Source organism: Dipodomys spectabilis, unplaced genomic scaffold (assembly GCF_019054845.1).
Source record: "Dipodomys spectabilis isolate Male_0828 unplaced genomic scaffold, ASM1905484v1 ptg000242l, whole genome shotgun sequence".
Classification (NCBI taxonomy): domain Eukaryota; kingdom Metazoa; phylum Chordata; class Mammalia; order Rodentia; family Heteromyidae; genus Dipodomys; species Dipodomys spectabilis.
Genome location: NW_024870919.1, coordinates 1,981,316 through 1,988,482, shown reverse-complemented (window position 1 = coordinate 1,988,482; position 7,167 = coordinate 1,981,316).

Sequence of the window (7,167 nt, the reverse complement as noted above, 5' to 3'; positions counted from 1 at the left end):
TGAAATTATAAATGGGAGAAAATCAACCACATAGTAACAAGTTTATCACAATGACAGACATAAGCTCTCCACTTTCTACCGGATAAATCATTTGCCACAAGCATTAAAAATCTTGAATAAAGACTTGGAGATTCTTCCTCTTTATATAAAGTTGGATTTTTGTTTTGTTTTGTTTTGTTTTTGGTTGGTCATGGGGCTTGATCTTGGGGCCTGGGGGCAGTCCCTCAGCTATTCAGCTCAAGGAAAGCACTCTACCGCTTGAGCCACAGCACTACTACTATTTTTCTGGTGGTAATTTAGAGATGAGACTCACAGAGTTTGCTGCTCAGGCTGACTTTGAACTGCAATCCTCAGATGTCAGCCTCCTGAGTAGCTAGAAATACAGACATGAGCCACCAGCACCTGGCCAAAGCTGTATTTTATCAGTTTTGTTGGCTTGAATGATTACCAAGGAAAAAATAGAAACTAAAATTGTTAGCTTATGCTAAAATTTGCAATAGTTTTACCATGAATAATAGTGAAATATTTAGAATTACATATTTTGAGAGTATATAACTGATTAAATTTTATTGTTTTAAAATAATTAAATATATCTCTTTTTTTACAGACACTGAAGTCTGAGTTCAGAACTTGTACTTGTTGGCAGGCACTCTCCTGTGTGAGCCACATCCTTCTGATCATTTTTAATCAATCATCTATTAAATAATTTGAAGCTCACAAGTCATCTTTTGCTAAGATTAAATAAAATAAGCCTAAACTCCTGCCTTTTGAGTAACAGAAGAAATCCTAATATCTAGATGTATAGACTCAAAAAAATGAAACAACCTAAGAACAATCTTATCAATAAATAAGCAAGTGAATTCACTAGATCATTCCCCAAAACAGATATAGGTGTCTAAGGAATACATGAAAATATTCAACATCTTTAATAATCAAGGAAATGCAAATCAAATCTATGTTGAAGTTTCATGTCTGCCTAAGCAGAATGCCTATTAATCCTACATATACACCTGAAGAAATGTAAGTCAACCTTATGGTAGAGCTATCTGCACACACATATTTTATAGCAGGATTCAAATAATCATATTCCAGAATCGGCCTCCACAGGCAGAAAAGTGTGTAAAACTGTTATCTCCAAATAAGAATTGAAAAGATCTGGGAGTAGAGATGTAGACCAAGTGGCAGAGTACCAGCCTTAATGGAAAAAATCCAATCAAGAGATTAAGACCCCAGTTTCAAGCCTCAGGACTGGCAAACACACACACACACACACACACACACACACACACACACACACACACACACACACACAATGCTGCCTATATTTTTAGCTAAGTTTCTTAATACCCTAAAATTCATGTACCTATGACAGAGCTTAATATAATGGGAAAGTGATATTTATAATGATAAACTCTTACTGAAGAACCCAGGGTTTTTTTCTTGATTTGTTTTGTTTTTGTGCTCATTGGACTTGAACTCACGGCCTAAGTGCTGTCCCTGAGCGTTTTTGTTCAAGGTTGGTGCTCTACCACTTAGTTACAGTGCCACTTTCCAGGTTTGGGGTAGTTCGTTGGAGATAAAGAGTCTCAAGGACTCTGTCCTCCACACACTGATTTCAAACTGCAATTCTCAGATTTCACATTTCTCAATTGGTAGAATTAGAGGCCTGATCCACCAATGCCAGACTAGAACCTGAGTATTTTCACCACTGCTCATTTGAAGAGTTCAAATCTTTTTACTCCAGAATACTTACCAAACACAGTTCTCTCTGGATGGCAATCAAGCAAATACAGAGGCGCCCATAGTTCACACCTGTAAATCCTAGCTACTGAAAAGTCTGAGATCTGAGGATCGTGTTCAAAGCCAGTAAAGTCAGGAAAATCTGGGAGAATTTTAGTCCCAATTAACCACAAAAATGCCATATGTTGAGCTTTGGCTCCAGTAGTAGACCTCTACCTTAATCAAATATCTCAGATTCACTTCAGACCCTGAGTTCAAGGCCCAAGACCAGTGCACATGCGCGCACACATGCACAATTTTATAACATAGTTCTCAAACCTAGCAAGGTTCCATCTTAATCCCTTAATGTCATGCTTTGCTATGAGAATTGGAAAAGTCTAACCTCTGGTATGGGCCGCAGTCCATGATGGTAAAACAGCATCTGGAGAGAGTAATTACCTCAGAGCCAATCGGACCGACCCAGACTGGAAGTACGAGTGAGGTGGTGCAAACACATGGTCATTTGAAATAGAAAATTCATGACATTTGTACTGTATCTACTAACAAAATTGTGCAAAGATCAAATAACTTACAACCCAGTTGTTAAAAATATAGCCTGATATTCAACTGAATTTCAAATTCTCTTTTGGTTATTTATCTGCTTTTGGTTAAAGAGGAAGACACTTTATCACTGAGCTTTATTCATTTGTACAAAAATGTGGATGGAGCCATGGACAGATGGCTCATGACTATAATCTTACTCAGGACGTTGAAATGGAAAGATTATGTTTTAAACCCATCCCGGGCAGAAAAGTACCTATGAGATACTTATGTCCAGTTAATCACTCAAAAACCGGAAGTGGGGGGCTAAGAAGTTGGCTCAGTGGTAGAGTGCTTGCTTTACAAGCATGAGGCCCTGAGTTCAATTCCTCAGCATCATATAAGCAGAAAAAACTGGAAGTGGTGCTAAGGCTCTCAGCTGAAGAGCTGAGAGACAGCGCCCAGACCCAGATATCAGGCCCCATGAACAACAACAACAACAAAAAATCAACACAGAAGTGGTTGTGGCTCAAGTGGTATAGTGCTAGAGAATGGATCAGGGACTGTACCCAGACCCTGAGTTCAAGTACCACAATGAACAACAAAAAAATGTGATTGGATTGTGGTATTTTCCATCTCCTAGGTTTATGATTATTCAATAATCAGAATTTATTGAGCATTTCCTATGGAAAAGAGGTATTTTTCCTCACCAGCAAGTGATTTATGATGCTGCAGAGCATGCAATGGATACCCTCTACTTCAGTGGAGAATTGAATGTGAATTTTGTGGGGTCCTATTAGAATAGCAGGTCAGGAGCAAAACTGATAAGGATTCAAGCTCTCTGTTAAGCCATACTGTAGCCATTTTGATTTTTGTTAAAGGAATAATTGATTTAGACATTGGTGTCTCATGCCTATAATCCTCACAGCTTAGGAGGCTGAGATCTGAGAAGCATGATTTCAGGGCAGCCCAAGCAGGAAAGTCCATGAGACTTGTCTCCAATTAATCAGTGATAAACCCAGAAAAAGAGGTATGGCTTAATAGAGTATTATTTCTAAGAAAAAAGCTCTATTTAAGCTGCCCTAACCTTTCAAGTCCTATTTTGGGACATTACCACCTACAATGCTGCTGGACCATGCCTTCCCTTGTATGTTTGCCTACAGCCTATAAGCTGTTTTGCCCTCAACTTTGGTGGTGGCATGATTCGTGTATGGAATATACTGCCCAGAAAAAAACAACTATGATATAAGCAATGTTTGACAATGTGTTAAATCCGAAGTTGCAATGGAAAGGATGTTTTCTGTTTAACTTTTTTCTTTAGTTAATTGCTTTTAAAACTTTGGGCTGGGAAGGTAGCTCAGTCGTAGAGTGATTGCCTTGCATGCCTGAGGCCCTGGGATCTATTCCTCAGCACCATATAAGCAAAAAGAAAAAATCCAGAAGTGGTGCTGTGGCTCAAGTGGTAGAGAGCGCTAGCCTTGAGCTGAGGAGCTGAGGGACAGCACCCAGGCCCAGAATTCAGGCCCCACGACCGGACCCAAAAAAATAAAATAAAATAAATTATCTGCTTATTTAATTTACTCTAGGAAATCAAAAGTTAACGTTTGGGACTTTTGGTGAAATTTGAAACTAGGCAAGTAAGAGCACCCATTGTCCCCAAATTCATCATTTGAAATTATTAAAACTTTATTCATATGTTTTAATAGTCAGAAATTTGAGCCAAGCATGGGAGTTCACACTTGTAATGCTATCTGCTGTGTCTTGACTAATGCAGAGAGGACCATGATTTGATGCTAGCCCAGGCAAAACATTCACAATATTGGATCGCAATCAATATCTGAAACCAATGCATTGTGCTTTTTATTTCATCTACTCAGAAAGGGTAAAAAGAAGGATTGTGGTCCATAATGGCCTGGTCATAAACATAAAACCATACCACAAAAATGTCTCAAGCAGAGCGGGGTGCAGGTGACTCATGCCTGTAGACTTAGCTACTCAGGAGGCTGAGATCTGTAAATCACAGTTCAAAGCCATCCCACGCAGGAAAATCCGTGGGACTCATCTCCAATAAACCATTAGAAAACCAGAAGTGGTGCTGTGGCTCAAGTAGTAAAGCATTCGCCTTGAGCTGAAGAGCTCAGGGACAGCGCTCAGGCACAGAGTTTAAGACACATGACCAACAAAAACAAAAATGACTAATGCAAAAAAAGCAGGTGTATGGCTCAACTGGTAGAGCACCTACCTAAAGTGCATGAGGCCCTGAGTTTAAGTTCTAGGATAAAAACGAGGGAAAGATGTGAACATATGGAAGGAAGAAAGAACGAAGGGAGGAGTTATTCTGTATATTGTACTTGTCTAGTTATTTCATTAAGGTGGCTTATCATTCCTTTTTCTTTTTTTCTGTCAGTTGTGGGGCTTGAACTCAGGTCCTGGATCTTGCCCCTGAGCTTTTGTGCTCAAAGCTAGTGCTCTACCACTTTGAGTTACATGGTCACTTATGGGTTTCAGTGGTTAAATGAAAATAAGAATCTCATAGATTTTCCTGACCAAGCTGGTGTTGAACCTTGATCCTTAGATCTCAGCCTTCTGACTAGCTAGAGTTACAGGTATGAGCCACTGGCTCTGGGCACTCACTTGTTTTCTTTCTTTCTATTTTTTATCAGTCATGGGACATGAACTCTGGGTGCTGTCCCTGAGCTCTTCAGCTGAAGTGAAGCACTCCACCAGAGTCCACTTCTAGTTTTCTGATTGCTAATTAGAGATAAGAATCTCATTAGAGAAGTTCCGAGGCAAATGGCAAAGGAGAAGCTGGAGGCTAAACAAGCTCCAGCATAGAAAGCAGTTTTAGTGTTCCTAAACACTGTTTAGTGAACAGTCCTAGGCTACAGAATCACCCCAAGTGTGCCGTCAGGTACAGAGAGCTTGGCCAGAGAGGGAAAATCCACACAAGGAGGCAAAACTGAGCACTTGCAGGTAGCCAAGCCTGCAACGGATGCGGCGGCAGTGACAGTGGCGGTGGTGGCCATACCTATAACAGAGAGAGTTCAGGAAAACAGCACCAGACACAGCGGGTGAGTAGATTCTACTCATCACTAGCAAGAACTGACAAAGTGCAGATATCTTCATCCTGCCAATCACACACCATAGACAACGCAGGAACCAACACTCTTGCATGAGTAGAACCCTGACATCCTCACTCCTTATCTGGGAGCAGAGGAGGGAAAGCCATTCCCTCCCCAACCACCAGAGATCTCCATCTTCCATACTGACAAAGGCCCCTGTGAGCAACTAGCTACAACTCAGGCCTTGGATGAAAAAAAAAGAGTCATTTAGCAGGTCACAAGAACCTGACCTAACCTGCCAGGCTCAGCTCCACCCAGGGGAAAATCACCCAGCCCAGACAGAGGAAGATCCGCCTCCCACCTTAGGAGAGATTTTCTTCACTGTGTAAACAGAACCAGAGGCTGCCCCTCCATATAGCAGCCTAGAAAATCAACTAAAATTCAGTAAACACAAACCCTGAGAATGGATCCAGGCTGGGCTCTGTGTCTCTGGAGCTACACCCTCAGGGAAAAGCTAGTTTGCTGAAAAGCCTCAACCCTACCCAGAACCTATCCTCATCACAGCATCTCGAAACTAGAGGAAACAGCCATCTCCCTCTTTTGTGATACTCAAAGCAGATCTCCCTCCCATTGAACTAGCCTGGGAAGAGGATCACAAAATCCTGGGTAAAGCAGAGCATTTTTCTGCCTGTTCGAACAAACTGACTTAAGAATCCAATCAAGCCACAGGAAAACCAAACACCACAAGCAGACCTGAGACTGCACCAAGAGATTGGTTATGGACTCAGTGGAGATAAAGGATCTTCCCATCCCCTCTCCAAAAAAGAACTCTTTTTGTACCTTTTTTTAATTTTATTTTTTCATTGCTTTCTATTAATCTTTTTTTTCTTCTCATAATTTTTATTTTATGTGTATGTGTGTGTGTGCTTTTTTTTATATCTTCTGATCTTTTGGTACTTTTTTATTTTCTGTTTTTTCTCTTTCTTTCTTTTTTGAGTGACTTAATTGATATTCTGCTCATCCCCATATATATACCCGTCGTCAATTATTAGACCTTATACCCCATGGTATATACACTTAATCCAGAAATTTATTACTCAATTCATAAGCTCTTAGGTTAAATACATTAGTAGCAATATTATATCTTTATACCTATATAATTTCCTGTTTGTCTGTTTGTTTTTTGCTGGTCATGGGGCCTGAACTCTGGGCCTGGGCACTGTCCCTCAGCTCTTCAGCTCAAGACTAGTGCTGTACCACTTTGAGCCACAGCGCCACTTCCAGCTTTTTCTGCTTACGTGGTGCTGAGGAATCGAACCCAGAGCCTCATGCATGCAAGGCAAGCACTCTACCACTGAGCCACTTTCCCAGCCCTAATTTTTAATAACTAATTTTAAGCACTTTTATTTTTTAGTTTTTCATGTCTCCTATCCCTCACCTCCTCTCATTCTATCCTTCTCTCAATACCATTTCTTTAAACTTACATAATTTTTAAGTGTTTCACTGTTTAAATTTAAATTTTTATTTCCATTTTTCTTCTTTTCTTTTAAATCACTCTCCTATCATTCTGTCAATTCTATTTCTCTCTCTGAGATAAAACTTGGTTAAATTCACTCTCCTTTAACCTCTCCATAGCCCTCTAATCAGTGGTATTTCTCTGAGGAATTACTGTCAATGTTGCCACAGTGCCTAGTCCAAGGCCTCTCACAAAGGCTCCTAACCCAACCTGTCTGAGCCTCTGTGTGAGTTAATCATCATTGAACAACTGCGTTCCATGGTTTGTGAGACATTCGCCTCTGTGATCATATGCACATGAGAGCCCAAGAAGAGAGTTCCCTGGAAGGAA